General features: G+C 38.7%; 1 protein-coding gene across 2 annotated transcripts in view; it reads right to left on the reverse strand.

Moving 5' to 3' along the window:
- Positions 1-26,183, reverse strand: part of LOC134798682 (furin-like protease 2) — a 371,313-nt gene that overhangs the window by 143,994 nt on the left and 201,136 nt on the right. The gene's annotated exons all lie outside the window — the stretch shown is intronic.

Consider the following 26,183-nt stretch of genomic DNA (forward strand, 5'->3'; position numbering starts at 1 on the left):
ACGATAATCGTTTTTATTCGTTTAATTTTATTTCTTAATCAGTTTTGGGTTATAAAATGACTAATATTTCTTTTGTCAAAAATATTTTGATAAAATATTAAATAAATATTTGCCGATTTCGTTGAAGAAATGTGACGTCACACCAGGGGGGAGGGGTTTGCCACATGTGACCAAGTGTGACAAGGAAGGGTAAAAAAACCTAGAAATTCGTGTGACGTAATTAATGGATGACCCCCTGGCACGTACGCTTGGCTCAATGTAATTCCACTTAAATCTGTATGTTCCATTAAAATCACCCTTTAACAAGCGAAAAACATAGAGATGTTTTAACAGTATACGCTTGCACAGTCAACGTGTTAAATGCCTACGTCACGGAAAACCGCCTAGGTGGTTGGTGTGTGGTCTGTGGCCTACGCATATTGTCCTTGGGTCTTGGGTCCAACTGTGTTGTAAGTAGTAATATATATATATATATATATATATATATATATATATATATATATATATATATATATATATATATATATACGTTACTGAGTGTGCTTATGCCTACTAAAATATCAGTTTTTTATTTAATTGTCAGTCAATTCACACATTTCACGATCAACGAACGAACGCATTGTAAGTACGTCAATTCTTGGGATTAGTTGTCAAGCGGACCCCAGGCTCCCATGACCCGTGGCAAATTACTAGGATAACGCGAGGAAGAAGAAGAAGAGGAGGAGTGGACGTACTAAACGGGGCAAATTTTATGTTCGTTATAAGATTTCTATGGATTTTTTATGTGCGTTAATTGCCACTTTTATACCTTTCGCGTCGAGGCCCGTAGTGTATGACAGTTCTTTCAAGTATCTCTTGGCTGGGTTTGATTAAAAAAAATAATTGAAGACAAATAAATGAGTGTGCTAAACTTTCAAAAATCGTGTACAAACATTTTACATGACCGCTTCCGTATATCAAAATGATCTGTCATATGGTGGAAAAGAGGAAAAATCCTGACGCCTGGTGACCCTAAGCAGCGGCAAATCACGCGCCAGATAAACGCAATAAGTGAACGCAACGCGAACAAGTTAAAAGAATCCGAGGGAAATCCCCGGATAATCCAGATAAGCCACGCGGGGAAAGTATGAAACGCCTGACCGTGAATATATCAGAAATATTTATGAATTTTTATTTGGAAATTTATCCAACGTCCAGGCAGAGTAGATTTATTTAGAGTAGTTCATCTTCAAACAAAATATACATACGTGTCTCATCATCATCATCATCATCAGCCTACTCTCGTCCACTGCTGGACATAGGCCTAGACTATTGCACGCCATTGAGCACGATTTGCGGCAGCTTTGATCCAGCTCAAAGATCACATTACGACATACGTGATGATGACATACGTGGGTCGCGACTCTCGCGTACTAAAGTCGGGTTACTTTAACCCGACAGAGGGTAACTTAGGCCCACAAGAAAAACACATAATACATAGTAGGGTCTAATAAAAAATATAAATAAAAACGTAATCGAATAGCTAAAACCAACCAGATGACGATGTGCCATATTCAGTGCAAATATAAAACAGTACCGAATTAACAAAATGGGCAAAGTTAATCTCCACGGCCAATGTAACCCGGCTTCACGGTAATTCATGTACAAATAACGGTATATGCTATGAGGACACTGGTTGTCTGGATTAGTAGGATTGAACAGGCTACGTACACAACATGCCAATCGCTTTCACTGTCACACTAATATAGAAGAGTGATAGAGAGACACAAAGCGATTCGATGGCGAAGCGCAAGCGATTGTCACCTTGGCTAGGCCGCCAGGCGTTGTTTCCTAGATTTCGTCGAACGTGACGCTGCCAGAAACAAACGCCCGAAGATAGGTTACTTTCAATGTCCCTATACTGTGGGCTAGAGCTCAACCTTTGAACATTTTTTGCGTCGGTTTTCGCTTGAATAGTTTCATATATATCATACTTATTCTAGTTAACGGTAGAGATGAAAGTCCGGGAAATATTGTATGATCAAGGTTATATGTAGGTATCGACAGTTTCATGGATATATTCACGATTTATGAGTGTACCTATATGAATTCAAGACGTGGTTGAAGTTAAAGATAGATAGAGTAGTTAGAGCTAGTTGTTTATTGCAAGTCGTTGTGTCTCCGAGTAACTTTCGGCGTTCGGCGTCCAGCCTATATACCGTGCTATTACTACTACTAGTAGGCACTTACTAATACGTACGACCGACCGTACGTTAACAACTTTTAATTTTAATGTAGCACTTTCAAACTATTCAAATTTCAAACACATTTGGGTGCTTATATTAAAGCAGAATAAGTAATATAGCCGTAAAACACATGAAGATATTGCTCACAGCACCGCAGTGCAGATTCCAGCTCTTTATGGTTATGCCGCAAGCAAAGCAACGCGCAAGATATCGTTCTAGAATCCAATTCACTTTTGTTACATACAGTTCGTTCATTCAGTCATTTCAATTTGTAAAGAAAACTTTTCAATTAAAATAGATATAGGAATACTAATTGCAAAAATAAGTGAATTTGATTGAAGTGCACTATATAAATATGTACAATCTTACCCCGCCCCATAATCAACAATACAATTATTCGCCTACATTTATTTCTGATGTGCCGTAAGGTTGATTAGTAGATGCCTCATGACGTTAAGTTCGCCTTTTATACACTAAGTTTTTCTTTTGTACAATAAAGTTTAAATAAATAAAATACACACAAAAAGCTTTTGCTTTTGGTCAATTATGAAGTTGTCTGTTTTAATTGCTATCGCTACGAAAATAACACTAATTTTAACATCCCCTATCAATAACACTAATTTTAACATCCCCTATTAATAACACTAATTTTAACATACCTGACAAGTTATGTATGTATGTGTTCGTGTATGACCTCAACTCTGATCGCGATACCTAGGTGTAGGTACATAGGTACCTATAGAAACTTGTAGACGTGGTTGTTGACTTTCTATTCTCGTTTTCTTGTGCTATTAAACTCTGCTATATATTTTGTTATAATATGTGTTTAAATTAACCCATAGATTAAAAGTTAACCAAATATTTTTCCAAAGGTACTGTACTATAAATCAAATAGAAAAGAAAATACAGTTAGGACTAATAAATTGTATTAGCAGTCGAATTATTTTACTTATTCCGGGTGAAACTAAAGAAGTCGGGGCCGCTATTATCGTAAGCCAAAGAATTTGAAAAAGCGCTTGTTATTGTCAGTGTGCAATTATATTTAAGTTTTCCTTATCATTAAAAGAATGACACTTCAAAAGCAAAACAAACAATGATCACTGCAAACGCCTCATAATAACATCGTAAATAAATGATTCAAATGAAAAACTAATTTAATTAAGCGGTGCAAATTTAATGTACCTATAAGACTTTTATTTACTCGGTAAAATTAAGGTTACACAAGGGCCTTAAAAATACAAGAACAATATTTATGTAAATATGTTCAGGAGTGTCATTCCAACTGTACAATCAAGTGCGAGTCGAAGGCTCAGTCGAACCAGATTCGGCATTTTTATTATTTGGAGCCTGTCGTGTCACTTAGCTGGGCAAAGGCCTCCTCCCAATTTCTCCACAGATCTCTGTCCAGTGCTGCGTCTGGCCACTCCTTCAAGATGGAATCCAGTTCATCCCGCCATCGCCGGCGGGGTCAGCCAGACCCCAGATTTGAGTTTTCGAACTCCCACTCTGTAGCGATTTTGCCCCACAACTCATTCGGCAGACGTGACCAGCCGTCTCATTTTAGGTTGGCCGCCTTCCGAGCTAATCCGCATTAAAACTAAAAATCCTTATGTACGGATATGATGGTCACACTTGTCTGACAATGCGAAAATGACAGTGTCTGTCACTTCCTATGGCGCGTGTTAAAATGTTATTACGTCAGCGTAGTATGAAAAATCGGATTCGAGACAGTTTTATACTGGCCGAGAAATAGAGTAACACAAATAAGCATTAAGAATACAAGGCCGAAATGCCCTCGCACGGCCCGACCCGCAGGGACAGAATTTAAAAGGTCTACCACTGGAATTAATTTGAAGCTATCATTGGGATAATTCCATTAGCCGCATCGGAACAAGGGAAAGGAAATATTTACGGCCTAATAACGAGTACATATCGCGTGTAAATATCAATTAAGGTATTAAAATGTTGGTTTAACGATTAGGTATGGCAAGGAAACCAGAGTTATGTGGTAGATTAGTAAAAAAGTAATAATATTGTTTATTTTACCAGGATACCATTTTTGATTGGAGTCTAATAATTACAAAGGGGAAAACATACAAAACAACTAGCGACGATTGCATTTTTATGTACCTAATGGTCAAATGAACTACTCCTCTAATGGGGCCCACAGATTACCAGTTCGCCGGACGATATCAGCCTGTCAGTTAAACGCAAAAAGTGACAGTTCCGAACAACTGACAGGCTGATATCGTCCGGCGAACTGGTAATCTGTGGGCCCCTAAAAGTTTATTTCTGGGAAAACGTAAATAAAATGCAATAAGCCACGTTCAAATTATCAAAAAAAATCTAATAACAACAACATTTTTTAGAAGTAAAAGAAACATTGGTTTGATTAAATGGAGCAGTATTTTTCGCGTCGAACGAACAGCTGTTGCGGATAAAGTACGGCGCTGTCGCATCTCGGACTAAAACCTAGGCTAGGCTAAAACCTAGCTCGCTAGACTCGCTAGTAATGCCGCTCGGTTTATCGGCACCGGCAGGAAATAGGGTTGCTAGATTCCAATGTCGAAATTCCTGAGAAATTCCTGGATTGATACTAAAATTCACATTTTAATTAGAAGGAACGGACAACTTATCTCGATCATACCTCGAGTTGGGACTGCTAAAATATCCTGATAAAAAGTAATGTAAAGCCTAAAAATTTAACTCTCTAGACCAGCGGTCGGCAACCAACGGCCCGCGGGCCGCATACGGCTCGCGAAACTGTCACTTGCGGCCCGAGAGGCGCCTTGGCTATTTTGTATGTAATAGTGACAAACGACAATGTCTCATAAATAAAAAATAAATAAATAAATAAAAATCATTTTATTTCGGATATAAATCCATGGTTGTTAGTTACATTTAAGATTAACTTATAAAATAGTATAAGTTTTACTTATAAAATAAAGTCATAAATATTAACAAAGTACGGCCCGCGTCACCTCCGTTAACTACTATTGGCCCTTGGCTGCTAAAAGGTTGCCGACCGCTGACCATTGTCACTCTTGTTTTAAAAATACCGAGATCATATGTTTTAAGTAACGGATGTGAATACCACATTTTTGCATTCCGAATTTAGGAAGAAGAATCAAATTTGTACGTGGGGTGGATATAATGTACTCGTACAAGTTTGTATTTACGGTCGAACGTATTAATTTATAACCCATTTCGTACCTCGTCACAGTGACATAATCAATATGAAAGTAGACGTCATACTATTGTCACTGTGACAAAATGGGTCATAAATTAAAACTTTCGACTGTACCTATATTGATAACGTAGGGATGCAACTGATCTCTATGCCTGAACAATTATGACATATAAAGAAAAACCTGATATTTTTTTCGGTTTTCCATTAAACCATCTTATGTGCATATACATATAGAAGGTCCGTAGAAACAATCATAAATCCAGAATTATTCGGCTGCTAACCCTACACAAACGCCGTTACATAATAGCTACACACCGGTGTTATTCTCTTCTGCACTCTAAAGATGGGGTAAATTTATGCGTACACAAATATATTACCATAAATTTTGAGTGGGAATATGTACGAGTACACGCCCAAATAAATGCAGCCGTGCAATTTCCCCGTGTTCAGTATAATTAAAATGTTCCATGGTATCCGTATGGAAAACAAACCGAGCTTCCCAAAAGTTTATTCAAAAGGATGCACTATTAACGTTCCCATCTGAATTGAAGCCAAAACTTTGTTAATTTTACAGTCTAGGTACCTAGCCTGTACGTCCAAATGTTTGGTAAAGACTTCGTTTCACATGTGGTGGTGAAATATCGTGGATTCAATCGTCGGTTGTTCTGTATAGAGCAGATTAATCGTCCTCACAAAATTGGAAAAAGATGACTAACAATTCGGTCAGGATTCTTATCACACAGACAAGAGATTAAGGAATGAATTGTCACTTTGAGGAGTGCCATAGTGAAATTTAATTAAGTAGAGATTACCTTTTGTATGGAGGACAAAAAACTTGTTAAAATGTAATAGAAAAACTAGGATAAGCGCAGCTGTTGCTCATTCAATTTCAGTTGACGGTTCGGTGTGATCAATCAATTTATCATTCGCCCCGTTCGACGTTACCCCGTTTGTGCTCCGAACGGTATTAGGATAACAAGTAAAGTGGCACATTCGCTGGAACGGCCAGTGTTGCCCATTGTGATTTAAACAATGACCATCAGGAAAATTATTCTAAATTATAATAAAGAGAAGTCAATAGTCACATTGCATGGTTACAGTTCAAGATGTTTACCTACGGTTTTGGTTGTTATGATATTGACTTTCAGCCATGGAAGCACTTTTGTCTGTGCGTTCCAAGGCAGTTTCTAAATTTACAAATAAATGTGCTAAGCAGAAATGTGCCAAATTTAGCACCTTATGTGCTAAGTTGGTAACACTGATCGCACAACCCAAATCTCACCACCTACCTACAATTAGGCGGTTATTCGCAGCATTCGAGCATCGTGGCATGAATAAAACATGCTTCTAAACTCGCAAGTACACTTCGAACAACCACTTTAAGCTGACCCGGCTGGGCGCTTGAATCTAACAATAATTAGACGACAAAGGTTCGACAAATGGGTCAAGTTATTTGGGTGTTTGATACATTGCTTTTGGATATAGACGGCAAACGAGGCATACAGCAATGGCGCAAATATGTGGTGACGCAGGCAAACACAGACTACTAATAACAGGACTAATTCATGATTTATATATGGGAACTACAAAGGGTACCTATACGTATTTACAAAATAGTCCTAGAATCTAGATGATGCGCTGAACGAATTCCGACAATACTCGGTAGCGGCATGCGTTCAATCAAAGATACTCGGAAGAAGAGTACGTAATACTTTTATTGTATTGTAGATGTTACGCGGAAACAGCTTTCATAAAACGGTTGATATTTAAAGGGATGCATAGCAATGTAAGGAGCTTACCGTGAGGCGAGAATCTGCACTTAAAATGCAATGTATAATAATGTAATACACGCTGCACATTACAGGGATTCTGGCTTGCGACAAACGCGATCCGACGACGGGCAGGCTCGACATCAGTAACATGTTCACAATTTTGCACCTTATTTCATGGCAATAAGGCGAAATAAGTATACATATTTTTGATGTTGACTATACTAGCGGTAGTAATGGGAATATTTATGTTTGCAGCTTTATTACGGAAGCCGATTAACGGAAAACAAATGTAACCGCAATAGCTAAGCCATATTAATGAAACTGCAGAAGCGTAGGCTATTTTAAATTACTTTGAAATTTATTCTTTAGACATTTCATTCATTTTTAAGGTTCCGTATCCAAAGGGTAAAAATGGGACCCTATTACTAAGACTCCACTGTCCCTCTGTCCGTTTGTCTGTTCGTCTGTCTCCTGAACAGTGATGAACCGTGATAGCTACTAGACAGTTGAAATTTTCACAGAGGAGTATTTCTGCTGCTGCTATAACAACAAATACTAAAAAGTACGGAACCCTCGGTGGGCGAGTCCGTCTCGCACTTGTCCGGTTTTTTTTATTTGCATTTATTCAACGGTTTTATTTTATAATTTCAAAACAGAAAATAATTATAGTCAGGTTATTAAAACTTCTTGAAGAAATTTTGTGTGGCAGACCCTATTGTTCAACTGAAGTACAAATGTACATAATGCAATTTTTTGTTTTAATTACTAAATAAAATACTTGACATATTTAACAGTGTATTATTTTAACAAAATGAAATAAAAGAAAACTGTAAAATAAATATCAAAGTGATTCTTACAAAATTGTAAACAAACACTTTGCCTTCGCTTAGAATTCAAGTACCTAAAGAGGTCGTCACATTGGAACTTGGAGTTTGTCCTAGCCGGCCAAGTTGCCGGCGAACTTCGAAATCTGATGTTGATCAACTAACAGGTATAGTTGCCGATACCCCGACTTCTGCACTTTGCGGTTGCTTGGAGCACTTTTAGGGTAAAGTATCCGTCAACCAAAATACCGAACGTCATTGAATACTAATGCTATTTAAATATTTAACAGGCGTTATACCATTGATTAATTAATTCTTAATTTAAAGTAATAACAATCCCAGTCATCACAATTTTCAAGTCATCACAATTATCACAGCCAAAAGTATATAAGCGCAGAGTCTTGTAAAACCAAATAGAATTCTTCGAAAATATAATTAGTCTCAAATTTCAAAATAAAGTATAAAGTTCTATCTGCAAATTTATGCTCATTTTCATAAGCAGGTAAGTGTATCCATATTTCATACGATATGCCAGATCGTGTCACCAAAACAAAATGGCCTTATAATAAATATGTAAAAACTTCAATACATACGCAACACCCAATATATTGACGTGACTGGAATATTTTCTGAAACGCTACATGTCATGTTATTTTTCATAACTTTGCTTTGAGCTTACACACTTTCACACTGTCCCTAACATTCTCATACACATACATAACTCTATCTACGTGTACATTGGAGACACATATAACGACGCCTGCAATGCAAAAATTCATTTCCTCCTTTCCAGAGTAAAGAGCCCTATAAGTAACTGTTCAACTTTGAAATTATTTGACACCGTTTCATGCGATTATGTTAGTCTTGCTGGAGTTGCAGCAGTTTTATTCGAATCAACCTACTTTTTATGCGCGTGCCCGTGCATAATAAGCCTTCTTAAAAATTCCTTTTGTTCCGTATGAAAGGCGTAGCGCCGAGTCAGTTGTTTAATTTTGTTAATGGTGGAAAAAACTGTAACGAGGTGTTTGGAGCAGAAAAAGTGGAACTGTAGTTTAGGAGTTCACTAATGTTTCATTAAGCTGCTGTATGTACCAAGTTTTATAATACCCTAGGGTAATTACGGGTGCAATTTGCAAGGAAATTTCACTGTAAATAACTATACCCGTTTACAATGTATTAGGTAACCTGATAAGGTTTCAGAGTATATTTTGTTCTTGTCCTACTATACTTTTTTCCTGTACATATATTTTAAGCTCTACATTTGCCCTTAGTACTACCGACAGAGCATTTCCCCAATCCATATCAAGATGTAACTACAGTATGTTCTTTATTATGAATTCATTACTTATCGTACCGGTGTGATTCAGTCGTAATAAATCATACTATTATAAAAAATAATACACTATCATGTCATCAATTTTCTATTTTGTTTGTGTTTGTGCTTACGAATAAATTATTTCTAATCTATATCTATGCAGGCGTGTATAAGTATGCTACGGTGACCGCGTCCATGTACGCTTGTTTAACACCACCAACACATCTCTCTAAATCTCTTAATAACGTATTTGACTGCCGATAATTTAATTTGCTTCCAAATAACCAAACTCGTTGAGCATTGTGCTGGAGTTCAAGTAAACCTTAACAGGAAGCTGGCCGGTGTGATTCGAGCCCCTAAATAGCCCCTTTATTCGACTAATTACTTTCAGAACAAACAAGGGTGACATTCAGACCGCTTGCGGATCAGTGCCATCCAATGCGGAGCCAATGTAAGTGCGCCCTTCGATTACTCTCAGTCCATCATCAGTCATTTTATAAGTGTGAGCAACACACTTATATTATATGTCTTTCTGAGCATTGGATGAAGAATTATGAACTATGTCAGATTAACATATTTAATTACTATCTGGCGGCTAGCTATTGTAGAACCAATCATGAGAATGGGGGGGTTGGCATTTATGTGTCAAATAATATAAAAAGTAAAGAGTTAACATTTGTCTCTGAGATGTCGAATGAGATGGACATTGAACTCTGTGGAGTTAACTTGTGTGACTTTAGGACAATTATAATATGTTTGTATACGTCGGATTTAAATAGGTTTAAGAAGTGCGTACTTTTTGATTAACCTTAATAAGACATCGATAATGCATTTCTGGCTAAGAGGACCGTATCCCACTCCCCTTGACATAACAATAAATAATATTACGCTTCCACAGGTGCAGAACGTGCGGTTTCTTGGGTTTGAATTTGATTGCGACTTAAAATGGGATAAACATATTGATTCACTTACTAGTAGACTTGCCAAAGCGTCGTTTGCGCTGTCTCGGCTTGCTCCTGCACTTTCACGTGAGAACCTCCGTATGGCATATTACGCGTATGTAAACTCGAACCTTGTGTACGGTATTGACCTTTGGGGGCTGGCAGCCGACATCTATCCCTGTTTTCATACTGCAGAAGAGGGCTGTTAGAATGTTGTCTGGGGTGCCGCCATTCACTCCAACAAAAGAGTATTTCCGGGAATTAAAAATTCTAACAGTGCCCTGTTTATACATTTTTGAGGTAGCAAAATATATGTTTAAGCACAAGAGTGATTTTGTTATGAGTCGACCTGATCAAAGGCAAACAGATCGCGATATTAAATCTGTCCTTGTCAGGCTCGTAAAATCATCCAACTCGCTGGGGGTAGTTGGCATTAAAATGTATAACAGCCTGAGCCGTGAAATAAAAGAGGCGGCTTCTTATGAGCTATTTGTTAAAAAGTTGAAAGATTTTTTGATTGACCAGGCTTTTTTCACGGTAAAAGAATTTTATAAATATAATGTAAAATGAGTCTAGTAATATTTTGTGACATTTGTATTTTTTATTTGGTTAGTTTTATTGACATTTGTATATACCACTATTTTTGACATTGTATATATTATGTACTCTGACATTTGTATATATCCTTTTTAATTTGTGTGGATTATGTATTTTTAATTTTATTGTGTACCTATTGTATATTTTGACATTAAAGATATTGAATTGAATTGAATTGAATTGAAGATAGTGATGCGCTGGAGGCCTAACGCGCGGTAACAGCGTGCGACTTTCAATCCGGAGGTCGTGGATTCAAACCCCGGTTCGTACCAATGAGTTTTTCGGAACTTCATATGTACCTACGAAATATCATTTGATATTTACCAGTTGCTTTTCGGTGAAGGAAAACATCGTGAGGAAACCAGACTAATCCCAATAAGGCCTAGTTTGCCCTCTGGGTTGTAAGGTCAAGATGGCAGTCACTTTCGCAAAAACTAGTGTCTACGTCAAATCATCGGATTAGTTGTCAAGCGGACCCCAGGCTCCCATGAGCCGTGGCAAAATGCCGGGATAACGCGAGGAAGATGAAGATAATGATGATGCATTCATATTATCCCATATTCTTTCCCGCTCTTTTCAGTCAAGTCCAGTTGAGTCAGCCTCCTTCTCAACTGATCACCTCCATTGTAGTGGCGAGGCCCCGACAGTCTACTGCCAGTCGATTACCAGCAGAAACCCTGCTAAGACAGGTGGTTGTCTGGTCTACGGATCGCGTGTCCGGTCAAACGCCATTTCCTTACAAGGATTGCACTTATATACAGAGTTAGTTAGTACCGTAAACTGGGATTATTTTAACAAAAACTTCGTTTCGTAACCTGTACCTCTTATTGAATTGTACAATGCTCTAACAAGTCTAAAGTATTGTTGTACTAAAAATGAAACAGCAGTACTGGTAATCTCTAACTGACCGAATCTCTTGGATATTAATGACATTATAATGGCAAGTACTGAGTAAGTAAAACAACTGCAACTCCATTAAGAAGAAAATAAAGTGAACTCCCGTTGAGGTCAGCTCAGGAGCAGTGGCGAATCTACGAATTCCCTCTGATTTTGTTTTATTCGAGTGTTACGTCACATCATAAATCAGAATACTTAGTAGTCTTAAATAAACAGCAGATTCGGAACGGCTACCGCCCTTAATGCCACTTCTCGGAATCCATTCAATCAATTTAAGTTCATAAAGTATTTTTTGCCACAAGCCGAACTTATCCCTCCCTAACCCCCGTTGTAATGCAAGCCATTGTTAAAATTGTTCGCATAAATTTCATTCAAGATGTCGGGCAGTCTCGATCGACGTATTGGCCCTTATCTCTCGTCTGAATACGAAGAGCCCTTGAGTACGAGCGGATAAAACAGGCCTTCGAGGGCCCTAGCGTCACAACCCCTACTTATGATACCCCTTACTACTATGGCGAATGCCTCGTGCACTCGTGATATTGTGCAATGTGTAGTCAATCTCAGAAATACTTGTCATAAGAAGTAGTTGGATATACGTTTCATACGGGTCTCTATTGTTTCCCAAATAGTTTTAAGTCATAATGTATTGTTTGTCCGAATTTTCGTTAGTCATAATTGGTTTTTCTCAGAAACGCGTAACTTTCCAGGATTGCCATAAAACAAACCTAACAATACATTATGACTTAAAACTTTATGAGAAACAAAGGGACCCCGTTTCATACATACGTACTAAAAATTTGTACGAAAAACAACTATAAGTAATTAGCAACTGTTTTTTGAAGTAACTATGTATATATATTAAATTTGATGGATCGTGCCATTCAAAAGTTGTACAAAATGATTGGCCTCGAACACCAACAATAGTCAAAGCATTTTACTTTACCTTCGGGCTTTTACGAAGATAAAGGTTAAAGGTCGTTTTAGTCTTATTTTGGAATGAGCAGAGTTCGTATGTAGGTATGTAGTAAACATTGTCGCCAAACAATATTTGCTGTGCGTAAGACCCACATATGTAGCTTGACGTGGAAGTGCTTCGATTTTCAAAGACGCTCTCCATGTCTGACATCAAAACGAATTCCCTGAACACGGAGGCAGGCTTAATCTTACAGCACTGTACATATCCCATCGGTGCCTGTATCTACGTCGCCTGTCATCTCAATACTCAACCTCGAAGAGGCCCATGTAATCAAATTGCTTACAGAGCGCAGGCGAGCCTAACAAGTGCCTACTCTTCCAAATTTAGTTTGTTATACAACACAATACGAATACTCTTTATTGCACACTTCATTACAGATAACAATACAAATAATACAGAAAAGAAGAGGTTAAAACAACAGGCGGTCATATGCGGTGTTAGGTGTTATGTCGCTAGATGGCGCTGTACCGAACAGGGTGCTTTCTACAGAGCCCTAATAACGTTGCTTCGCCGAGCTTTGTACTCGTATAATAGTTAACTCTTTTGACACACGCTTAGTTTGCAACTTGGTTGGTGTTGTTGCCCATGTGAAAAGCAATCTACTTGATGAAATAAGTACATGTAGGATATTTTAGTTAGTTTATATTGGTTTGTATAAGCTGTGAAGCTCGTTAAGCGTTGGAAATACATACGCGGATCAAGTGGTTCGGCCGGCACAATAGCAGCCCTCCAACGACGTCAACCGGCATGCCGTATTGTGCTCGGTCATTATCGTCCGGCCGGTATGTCGGAGGCTAAGGAGACTACAGCTTCATACACTTGTAGTTCGAGATTATGTACGCACCTATGCACCTGAATCTAAACTCCGCTCCTAGTTTAGTTGGCAGCGAATTCAAGCTAAATCCAATTTAAAGTCACTAGGTCTGCTCTTGATTAAGCGAGCGAATATGAATGATTTACTAAGCTATGACATAATTGCATGAATGTATGGACCTAATGTTCCCAAAATCGTAATCGTATCTAATCGAAACTATATCCCTACATAGTACAATTGTGCAAAGCAAAATTAATGAAGAAACGGTAAACGTATTTTCTACCATTGCACTCTTTACTTAGCGATGTAGTCTTATAAAAGCAATTTGTATTATGTCAGAACATTTTGTCGTTCAATTGCTCACTGAAACGGGGTTTTCAGAAACAAAGACTGCTGTACGCCGACCGAAACAATGAGGAGAGGGCACGATAATGTTACATAAAAAACCTTGCAGCACACCTAATTAAAATAAATCTAGTATTGTCGTTTGGACAGCGCCGAGTATCTGGCGGTTTTAATGTCCACAAAATAATATATACTACGGTGAAAGTTAACCACTGCGCGAGTGTTTTAAATAATGTGGTACGGTTATCCGGAATTGTAAAAGTGACCGACGGACGACGGGTTAAGAGTCTTAATCCTCCGTCCATTCATCGGTCTTAACCTAAGACCGATGAGCAACTGTTCAGATTAGCATGTAATAGGGAGAATTTCAAAAACCTAATTGTTAATGTTCTTAATGCGGCGACACCTGAAGGAAAACAATATTTCAGAGTGGGGAAGGCGGACCTATACCGAAATTCTAAGGGCTGCTTTTAAGTTCAAAAGGGATTGGTCGAGTGGCGTCAAACTGTTACCCACTATGGTAATATAGCTGCCCGGCCTTTGATCTGATTAACCTATATCGACTGCGTTGCCTGAGCCACTCAGCCGCTGAGTGCATGCGGACCGCAACAATTGAGGATGTAAAGACGTACCGATAAATTGATTTACGTATTAGTGCATGCATTTTAATCGAATGCATTGCGTCCATCTCGGAAGATAAGCTGCGTAATGTCTTAATACCTACCTACATAGCAAATGGATACATAACGTAGCGATGTCAAGCGGTCAATTATTATTAGAGACGCGGTAACGTTTGAAGGAAACTTATTTTTGGTCTTTATCAATTTTAACCCATGCCCTTTTTAGAGCTCCGCGCAAAACTGTTCGCGGAGCTCTTATGGGATCACTTCGGTCTTGCAAATCGGTTAAATGCTTTTTCTCAAAGACCGTTTGATGTAGGTACATAAAATTTGGAACAGTTATTGTAAGTACCATCACTAACACTGTGAATAAGTCAAAACCGCTTACTTCTGATTTTAGAGGGAAAATTGAAAGGGGTAGGGTGTTTTTTTTAATTAGAAAAGTCAAATAAGAAACGAATATGATCTGCTGACATCATATCTCGAGACTCTAGCCGCTTTAGGTATAAAAGCTTATTTTAGACATTACACCTAGTAAGCAATTTAATGAATAATGATTTTAGACTACATAACAATCATATTTTCATCAAGTGGATACTCTTGTCCGTGCTAATATTACAGAAAATCTACCTAAGCTAAGTAATTATATCTAGGATATAAATTATTGTGAAATATTATCGCCATTATAAAATAACGTTGCTCCAAGAAATTAAATCCAGACTTGAGGATTGAATAGTAATGCTTACAAAAGGGACGTTAGCGTCTTTGAAATGTATTTAAGCCAGAGTGTGTCAACCTTTTTAGTTTGAAACCTAGACGACACGATTATATTTCCTTTAGCGCACTATGTGGTTAAGAAGCAAGCAACTAAATAAAAATCTTGTGAAATTAAAAGTTTCAAATAAAATAAATTGTCCAGATCAATGTAAATCTTATTTCTCTACTAAAAGTGTCAGGAAATGGAGTAGAATTTATTTGCAAATTGGACACTGGAAAAGTTGCCACCCTTACGTCGGGACTACACCGCTGTGAAGCCAATTTCTTCCCGTTAAACTTGGAATAGGATTCTCGTATCAAGTCCAGTTCTGAAGGCTTGCTTTATTAAGAGTGGCTTGTATACAGGCAAGTGTGTTTGAATCGTTGCACTGTTTCGTTAAAAACGTACTAAGTGGGCTACTAATAAGGAGCTTTGGGGTAACTTAAATACGAGAAGCACTTTATACTTTAGCGACAGTTACGCTTCTGCAACGCTTACCAAGGCATCTTGCTTACTGTTGCTAGGTACACTAGAAAGCGATTCAAAATTAACCTGTTTTCGACGTTACCACAATGTACCCTAAACTACGAGTATGTGAGGTGTGCAATAAAGAGTATTGTATTGTACCCTATCCTACATTTTGAAGAAGTCATACAACCTGTAGTATCTTACATTTATATTATTGCTTATCAAATGTCGGCTCAATCAGATGTTGGAAAGTTGGTCAAAACTTGCTAGAATTCGGCCGAAAAAGGGGCATGTGTTAACAAAATATGAAGTAAAAATTGGCAACATATTCCTAAATAGTATTGCATATTAATGAGCTCAGCAATCGGCCCCTAAGTAATGCATGCACGCTGAGCTAATATCACGAGTAGCTAGCGCAGTAAATTCGAGAATAGTTGACATTTATCCAAAGTTACATCCGTTACAATAACAGTCGCTGCTACGATATCCGCGCGCCCGCCCATTTGTTCTAGTTGCGAGAAGCTGGGGGCCTTATTCTGTCCCCTGCCTAGCAAAAAACCAGTATATCACCGATCTCCAAGGCATAGTTATCACAAATATCGACAGCCTTACTTATACTGGTTTGTCTGAGATGGTTCGGCTGCGCTCGGCGATGGGAGTATAGGGGCTGCAGCCAGCTCCCTAATGTAATGGAAAACTTTACACAAACACGTTGCGAGCGAGCGTCGGATCCGCGATTATGACTAAAATGTATACCAGTTGAAAAATATAAAAAAGACACTATGTAAAATCCAGCTATTAAGGTACATAAAATGTATAAAAGTTTGCAATCATACCGTACTTCTGAGGGAATCAAGGGGGCGACGTGAATACATAATACTAAGTCTAGATAAAGAGAACAGCTTCTTCAGCTACACCGATTAGAATTATCTTGTAAATTAATGAAGATGTTAATAATTCAGTCCTTTCTTTTTTAGAGTATATATTCTTATTCCGAACGAATAACTGTAAAGTGCTTTCAACGTACGTATCGCTCAAACTCGCTGGGCCTAGGATGAAAATCCATTACCGGTGCGTTTCGCTGAAGTGCCATGCCGTTTCACTATGTAATATCACAAACGTGATGACAATAATTTCGCAAATGTTTGAAATAGTAGGTACATAGAAATTGCTAGGAGCACGTTCGATGTACTAAACCAGGTGCCAGGAGATTTTAATTACGTGTCACGAAAGGGTTAATAATTTCAGATATCGGCCATATCGGGGCTTCAGTATGATGATCGTAGGTACTTGTCTACGTGACAGCGTGATAATTACAGTGTCTTTGTCTCTTTCAATCGCGTGGTGTTAAAAAGTGACACTTACTTTATAACGTAGAAAAAGCTTTCCATGGTTACACCTGCTGCAGTAAAACTGCCTTATGTGGCTCTATGTAGTTACAATTGCGGGACTTCAATTCACCAAAAAATAAATCCTCCAGAATTCTTAGACCAGTACAATACAAACCGCATTCGCGGCTCCTAAAACTGGTGATTTCTGCTGCGCTTGGCTCTTCTCAAAAGTTTGCCGACCCCCACAAAGTAAAAGAGAACATAAAAAAGATAGGAACCAATGCAAAGTGAATCCTATTAAACTTACCTAATCGTTAATTTTAAGACTTTGTTTAAATATGCCATTGATGTTTGCATAAAACGTACCTTCTATCTTAGCTATTAGGTACACGTATTTTCAAAGAAATACGTTCGAGTCGTGGAAAAATACAAACGGTTTCTCTTTAAAAACAAGTGTATTACTCGTAGATACAAAGCATGCGCATGCATTCTAATAGCTGAGAAATGAAGCTTGCTTGCTTGTAAAACAACGTTTTCTAAAAACATTCCGTTGAAGATAAGTTGAGTCGATGCGCTCATTCGTCTCGGGTGTTCCCCGCCCAGGGAATGTTATTCTGTTCCCTACAGGCTTACCGGAATAAATACGCTCTGAAATTACTTATAGTTTTTACAGTAATCAGGGCCATAGTTACATTGGTCAGCCAAAGCGTTCTACTCTACTGTTTTTTTGTGTTTGGATTACATGGCTAGACGCGATGTGGTCGCTTGCTGTTTAGAAGCTGTATAAAGTTGTTTTTAAATTCATAATGCATCTCTACTTGCATCATGATGGAAGTTGAGAAACAATTACTATTATTTATCGAAATTCATCACGTATATTTTTATTGCTTCCTATTTTTTAAGCAGACGTATCAAAAATTGCTAATACAAAGGGATTTTTAATTTGTCAAAGTATTTTTTTTTAATCTCTACCTATGTAACTTAGTAATACATATGTATGTTTAATTTAAGATTCTAGAGATAGTTCGAAAAGTGTATACAGGTTTATGATACTGACTATGTATTAACAGTACCTATGAGTGTCTTGGCATCCTGCTGTCCTGCAGCTGTAAACTTATACCTTAGTGTTTGTCTGAATAAAGAATAAAGATTCAAAATATAGAGAGGAAAGCTTTTTAATATGCCACTGAACATAAAGGTATATTACTACGATGTTCATATATAACTTCAATACCCTACTTCTTCAATAACCATACATTTTGTTTCATATCAGCAATATACGGAAGTAGATAGCAGTTAACACAAAGAGCAAGTGGCCCACGGTTCAATAATCACCGCCCCAGTTCCGAGACAGCCAGGCAGATCAACATCGCATGTATTGTTCAAATGTTCATACCGCTCGCGCCACTTTATACAATTCAGAATCAGAACCTATTGGGAAATGCCTGAAGCGATCGATACATTCACGCATATTAATATCACTTTAATGAACAAACTTTTTAAGTGCTCCGGGAATCAGGACGCCAGGTAAGATTGATGGCTCAATTCAGAGTCACACTTTCGACGCGGACCTTTTTGTCGCGAGGGACACGAGTTTTATATGCGTCTGAGTAACGTGTGAGGCCCGGAGGAAATGAGAAAGTTATCGGTATCTAAATCCTCGCCCTGGGGACCGTTGAACGTTTCACTAATAGATATAAAATCCGGGGCTTCGTATAATTCAATTTCGGTCGTAGGAGTGGTCGTGCCCGCTGACCGACTTAGGTATGTGAGCCCCGGCTGCGGCTGAGGGGGCCGTACACGCCAAAACTAACGTATCATTGTGGTAGTCTAGGCTATATTGCAGATATACTCGTGGGGCAAAGGTGTCTTATCCGTGAAGACATTCTGTAGCATCGAGTGTTGACTAGGTACCTATTAAACGAGCAATATATATGTAAAGTTCATGAGAATGATACTACTTACCTAGTACTTTGATAAAATTATTGATATGTACTAAGATGAGAAATCTATTTAGCTAGGGTTTTCAAAAGGGTATTTATTTAAATTCTACATGAAATATGTAAATTTGATAACTGTCACAATTTCGCACGTATTTTTTTTATTTTTCTGAAAATTTTCAACTCAATTTTTTACTATTTTTTCAAGAGATAATTCAATATTTTTTTTTTCAGAAAGCAACCTTAATTGTATATACAACATACCCACATTACAAAGAATTCGGGTTAGTACTTTGGCTGTAATAAAATAAAAATGTTTTTTCTTTTTTTGCATTTTTTTTAAAACCTGAAGCATTTGATGCTTAATTTTTCGTGAAAGCACTACATATATATAGGTTAATAATCCAGTAAAAGGAAATTCATTTTTTCGCTAAGGGCAGTTTGGCCATGCTTACCCGGCTATACCCTTTGTTGCACGTTTTTGTGAGCGACATTTTGTGTACTAACACGGATCGCAGGATATGACATATGACACAGTAGGTAAGACTATATTGAATAAGCATTAATAATTAAAGCGAAATACACACCTAATGAAGTTTCAAATAAACAGCCCCATGTTTACTTCGTAAATTGTTGAGCATTTAAACCTGTATAACATACAGGTTTAAATCTCGTTTATTTACAAAGGTAACATAAAACAATACCAGTTCTCTCCACATTTGTGGACGGGAAATCACATTAGGCCAGAAGTTAGGACAATGGGTAACCCATTGTTCTAATTCTAAAGCGATAAACAGCCGTATTACTTTGAAATATTTTTACTCATTTATGTCACAGAAAAATAATCCTGTACATAAAGAAAAATCGCGTTTGTACAGTCGACGTCAAAGATATGTTTACACTTTTGCATCTTACTCCCTTGTAATAAGGCGAAAACTGTAAACATATCTTTGACGTCGACTGTATACACTGTCCACATTTGCGTAGAATACTTACTGCTGCTGGCACCCTAAAACATCAAGCGCCAAAAGCGATGGATTGCGTCCCGTCATTTTTGTAGAGCGACAGTGACAGCTGTCTTTTATAATCGCTATCTTTGTCGTTGTCGCGTTAGTTAACAAGGCCTAACCGTCGCGGTGCGTGACAGGCGTCGAGACACGGCCACGGCTGTCATGCGGTGGCCTGCCGGTGTATTCCCAATGGTTGCAGCGAGGATGAGGGGAGGGACCGTCAGTATTTTATTAAATTATAACGGTTATTAGTATTTCAACAATCATAGATAATCAAATTGATCTATTGTTTTCTAAGACAAACAAATGACTATTGTAATGCATCAATAATGTTTGCATTAGTGACGACACAAAATTTCCTCAATTATTTTTCATTATTAAACTGGCAACTCGGCCGACGACTGTGACATAACCTTGTGTCACAGCCAAGGTGTCAGCCCAGCGGGCTAAGATTGAAATCGTGCCCGTCACTTTCTAAGAAGGATATAAGATCACAACAGACGATAAATGATAAAAGAGCAACCGTCATATTCGTATTGGTTTCCACTGGTTCGCTCGAGCTTGCCTTGCTAAGCCTTCGGAACGAAGCCCCTGCGGGCAGCATTCGCCAAATATTTACCACCGCCATCGCCGGAGCCACGTAAATCATTTGCAAACGTGTCTGGGCCACGTTTCGGCCAGTGAGTTAGACGTGGGTATGTTTAATTCGGGCTCAGCGGAAACTGATCAGGGCGTGTCACTTCAAGAACGTTTATTTTGTGTTAACTAGTTTATCTATTTTCTAACGCCAATTTACAGTCAAAGTCAAGTCACAAATAAATTATTAAATTCATAAATGACGACTTACACAAGGCGTCATATTCAGATTCAGCTATCTGGTATACCCTGTCAATAACGGGTGATAACTTTCGTTGCAGATAACTGTTCAAAGTTGACTGTAGCATACATTTTGCCAGAAAAGGTGACTTGTGTATATTAAAAAATGTCACATTTTCACCATCATCACTGATGTAGGTATATAAGATTTTGTAAGCGTTCTATGAGCGCAAATTGGGCACGACCACTAATGGCATTGAGATACGGTTGCCTTATACCTACCTATTAGTATTTTATGTGGATAATACAAATCCAAAAATAGTCACGCACCCTAAATAGTATCTAATAACGAAGAGTATTTTCGCAAATCTATTTTAGGTATCGCCAAAAGGTCGTTTACCCTACAATTTCTCGAGAAACAAACACGCGCAAAGAGGGAATACCAGACAATAAATGTTACGATAATCATATCGCATGAATCATGATAGGCAATAATGTGGATCGATAAGCCTAGTTAATGTGATAATTAAGGGATCAATGGGACAACTGTACTAGTAATATACAGATTAAATGGTGAACCTTATGGTTGGTTCTATATTCCTAATCTTACAAAACGCAGGCGAGTCTTGTCATTGAACAAACCAGACTAATGTGATCTCTAGATGTGTATAAACTATACGTAATCGAAGAGCGCTCTTATACTGGGCATTAAGAACTTCCGAGTCGCTCGATAAACGATTGGAATTAAATTCCAGGCCTTACGAGCATGTTTCAAGCGTAAAACGGCTTTATTTTAACTGCGAAAGGCCGAGAATCGATGACGGTTCCAGAGGGCGGTCATAGGTCATATCCTTACATTAATGTTATCTGCAGCAATAAACCATCCGGAGCGGGTGACATTTGTCTATACCCGCCGCAGTGTGGCGTCCGTGATAATCGCCATTTGATAGTTCGCAATTATATCGAGGCGACATCATGGAACTGTAACGATAGTTCAGACTGTATATTCATACGTAGGTACCAACATAACATCATCGGGGTTATTGTTAGGTTCACACGGCTGCAAAAATGCATAAGTACCCATTTTATAAATGGAATTCATTTATAAATATTTTTAAGACCCATAATTTTTTCTTCAAGTATATTATGTCCACCAGGATTCCACCGGGTGGGTACCCGGGACCGCAGAACTATGAACATTACAACGTAAAAAGGGATCAGGGTAGGGAAAGAAAGTACTGGTATGTGTGGACCAATTCAGTAACTACTTCTCATGCATGGAAACTGAGAAATTCCCAAGTGAAATATAACAAGTTACAAAGCCATCTTGAATCTTGAGCGTCACGGCCATGGCCAATGGTCATAGAAAAATTATGGTTCAGATCTATTTTTACTGTTCTTGGATAAACAAAATAAGAAAAGTACTATGTAATAAGGTTCAAAGATAAAGCAATAATTGATTTAATTTAAACGTGTAAGTATGTGAGTGAAGTTTCCTTCTCATCCATGAGAGGGTGTAGACCTGTTTGTACATTCAAAGCCCCGGGCCCCGGAAGTTCATGTTTATGTTCACAGGCCTTTGCGTCTATTGCAGATGATTTATGCATTGCTGTTTAGACAACGGGTTTGGTGACTGTGAAGGCCGATACGTGAGCGGCACGACCTTCCACATTTTTGGCAGAGAGCTCATGCAACCTGAGATTCCAGTCCCGGTTTGCTTTCTGCGACACCTTCTGCTATCTACCGCATTAAACCAGGATTTCGTAACATAAATTATTGATTGTCTCATATGATTCTGGCTGATACGCCCACTCCGACCTATTCTTCGTATTTTACCCGTATCCTACAAACGAATATACCCGACCTTTCTGAATTCATGTCAGTCTTTGTTAGCTGTATGAGGAAATAACATAATAGATGGTACTATTACGAGTGAGAGGTAACTAATTACACATAACAAAGAGACTGTTCAACTAGAAGCGAGAGGAAAAACCTGTTATTTGGGGTTTTAGAGATCCGTCGTATTTAGTATCGGGAATAAATATAACCTGAATGTGTAAACTCACTTTTCATTTCGTCAATAGTTTTTACGCCAATTTCTTCTTTTCCATATTTATTTACTATACATTTTTTGATAAAAACTTGAACTAGGTACAGTGCATATTAATATAAGTAGGTCCTTACATGATTTATGATTAACAGAAAGGACAGGACGGTACAGAAAGAGTATGAAATGTTTGGGACACTTCCTCTACAGCATTTTAAGAAGGGCCAAGAAGATTTTTAAATAATTAAAATGTTTTTATAATAAAAATCTTCCGTAGCAAATCGTCGTAGGTATACCATATTTTGGCGTTTTTAATATACTTATATAACAAAATCATCAAAAATACCATGATTATGATCAAAATAATATAGGTACACAAGTATAATTTCACTACTCACTACTACTACTATTCATTGGTCTTTTACTATCTATCGTCTACAATCGTAATACACTAAGAGCTACACATTCAAGTGTTTTGCCTTCTAAGTTAGGTACGGAACTCCCAGGCCGCGAGCGCTACCCGTGCAGCCATTTTTCCTCAGTCAGCGCTACCAACGGGACAGTGGGCGGCGCATGTCACACAGAGGAAAGTATTTCTCATTTGCCGGAGAGGAAAAACAACCAGAATGCCGCACGTACCGCCCTCAATCTTCTTTAGCGGGACAAAGGAATATTATTTCAATTAAGATCCATGCTAAATTATACAAGTGTAGATGCACGATTTTAGAATAAACGATGTTTTTATACGATTTAATGACCTTTTTTGCTCGGACCGAAGTACTTTTTTAAAGACTTGAGATGAAATGTAAAAATAAAAAGCAAATACTATGTCGATAACTCGATAAATATTAGAGTAACGGCCGGCCGTTCGTTGAATTTTTTACTTACCAACTTTAGTTATTTTTGTATAAAGTAGTGATATGAATCAATTACCTGTAAACAAAAAATACATTTTAATATGGTTTTAAAAAAAATTACTTCATCACAAATCGAATGGTAAACTATTTATAGTGTTCCGTACCTAAGCAATAGCATAAATCAAGGTCACTTATTACATATTACATTACAGGTTATATAAGGTTTTAATTACAGATGCTCATACAAACATTTTAGTACTTTATTCTAGTAATGAAGCTTTTAGGTTGTACAGTCAACCGATATGATTCATAGGCCACTAAAGAACCATGTCATAATTAATCATTTAATCAAATTGTTTATCTTCTACGACAATACTTATTGAGTGATGTACGTAGTGTATTTAGTAGTAAAAGGCCTAGGTATCGAATTGGTTGACTGAACATTCCCAGCGGTGACAAATATCTATCATATGATCATCATCATCATCATCTCAGCCATAAGACGTCCACTGCTGAACATAGGCCTCCCCCTTGGACCTCCATACGTGCCGGTTGGAAGCGACCCGCATCCAGCGTCTTCCGGCGACCTTAACAAGATCGTCTGTCCATCTTGTGGGTGGACGTCCTACGCTGCGCTTGCTAGTCCGTGGTCTCCACTCGAGCACTTTTCGACCCCATCGGCCATCTTCTCTGCGTACAATGTGGCCTGCCCATTGCCACTTCAGCTTGCTAATCCGGTGGGCTATGTCGGTGACTTTAGTTCGTCTACGGATCTCCTCATTTCTGATTCGATCACGTAGAGAAACTCCGAGCATAGCCCTCTCCATAGCTCGTTGAGCGACTTTGAGTTTTGAGATGAGGCCGATAGTGAAAGACCACGTTTCGGAGCCGTAAGTCATCACTGGTAACACACATTGATTAAAGACTTTCGTCTTGAGGCACTGAGGTATGTCGGACGAAAAGACATTACGTAGTTTCCCGAACGCTGCCCAACCGAGTTGGATTCGGCGGTTGACCTCTTTCTCGAAGTTGGACCTACCTAATTGGACTACTTGTCCTAGGTAGATGTACGAGTCAACAACTTCGAGTACCGAGTTCCCAACAGAGACTGGGATGGGCACAACATTGGCATTTGACATAAGTTTCGTCTTGTCCATGTTCATTTTCAAGCCGACCCGTTGTGAAACTCGGTTGAGGTCATCGAGCATCATGCTGAGTTCCTCCATCGACTTTGCCATGACTACGATATCGTCGGCAAACCGAAGGTGAGTGATGTATTCGCCGTTGATGTTGATGCCAAGTCCTTCCCATTCCAGGAGCTTGAAGGCGTCTTCCATTACGGCAGTAAACAGTTTCGGAGAGATAACGTCTCCCTGCCTTACGCCTCTTCGCAATGGAATCGCCCTCGTGCTCTGCTCCTGTACTCGGACCGACATGGTGGCGTTACTATACAAACACTTCAACACTTCGATGTACCGATAGTCAATATGGCATCGCTGAAGAGACTCAAGCACCGCCCATGTTGCCACCGAATCGAAGGCTTTCTCATAGTCCACAAACGCTAAGCATAATGGCAAGTTATACTCTTCGGTCTTCTGTATAACTTGCCGCAGCGTATGGATGTGGTCTATGGTACTATAGCCTTTTCGGAAACCGGCTTGTTCGGGAGGCTGGAAGTCATCAAGTCTGTGTTCGAGACGGTTCGTGATGACCCTTGAAAACAGCTTATAGACATGGCTCAGAAGCGTGATGGGTCTGTAGTTCTTCAATAGGTTGTTATCACCTTTTTTGAAGAACAGCACCACCTCGCCTCTACTCCATGTTTCAGGCGTTATGCCCTCGGACAAGACGGAATTAAAGAGCTTCTGGAGGACTTTAAGTACCGGTGTTCCACCCGCTCTCAGAAGCTCTGAAGTGATTCCGTCTTTGCCCGGCGCCTTGTTGTTCTTAAGCTGCTTCAGGGCCATCCTAATCTCGTACAGACTGATGTCCGGGATATCTTCGGTATAATGTCGGGACAGCTTGGCTCTTGGATCTCCTACCAAGCTGTCAACGGGCTTTGCGATCGAAGTGTATAACTGTCCATAGAACCTCTCGATCTCACCTAAAACCTCCGCTTTGCTCGACGCTATGCTGCCATCTTCCCGTTTCAGCTTTGTCAGCTGGCTTTGCCCAATAGACTTGTCCTTTGCGAACACTTTGGAGCCTTGGTTTCGCTCAATAGTCTCTTTAATACGGTTAGTATTAAAGAGACGCAGATCATGTCGCAGGGACTTAGATATACGTCTATTGAGCTGCCTATATGACTCCGCGTCATCGGGAGACTGCAACTGTAGCGAGCGTCGTTCAGCCATGAGGTTCAAGGTTTGCTCGGTCAATTTCTGAGGTCTATCTTTACGGCGGGATCTAAAAAACTTAGACCCTACTGTGTGGACAGTTTC

The sequence above is a fragment of the Cydia splendana genome, chromosome 17, assembly GCF_910591565.1.
Source record: "Cydia splendana chromosome 17, ilCydSple1.2, whole genome shotgun sequence".
Classification (NCBI taxonomy): domain Eukaryota; kingdom Metazoa; phylum Arthropoda; class Insecta; order Lepidoptera; family Tortricidae; genus Cydia; species Cydia splendana.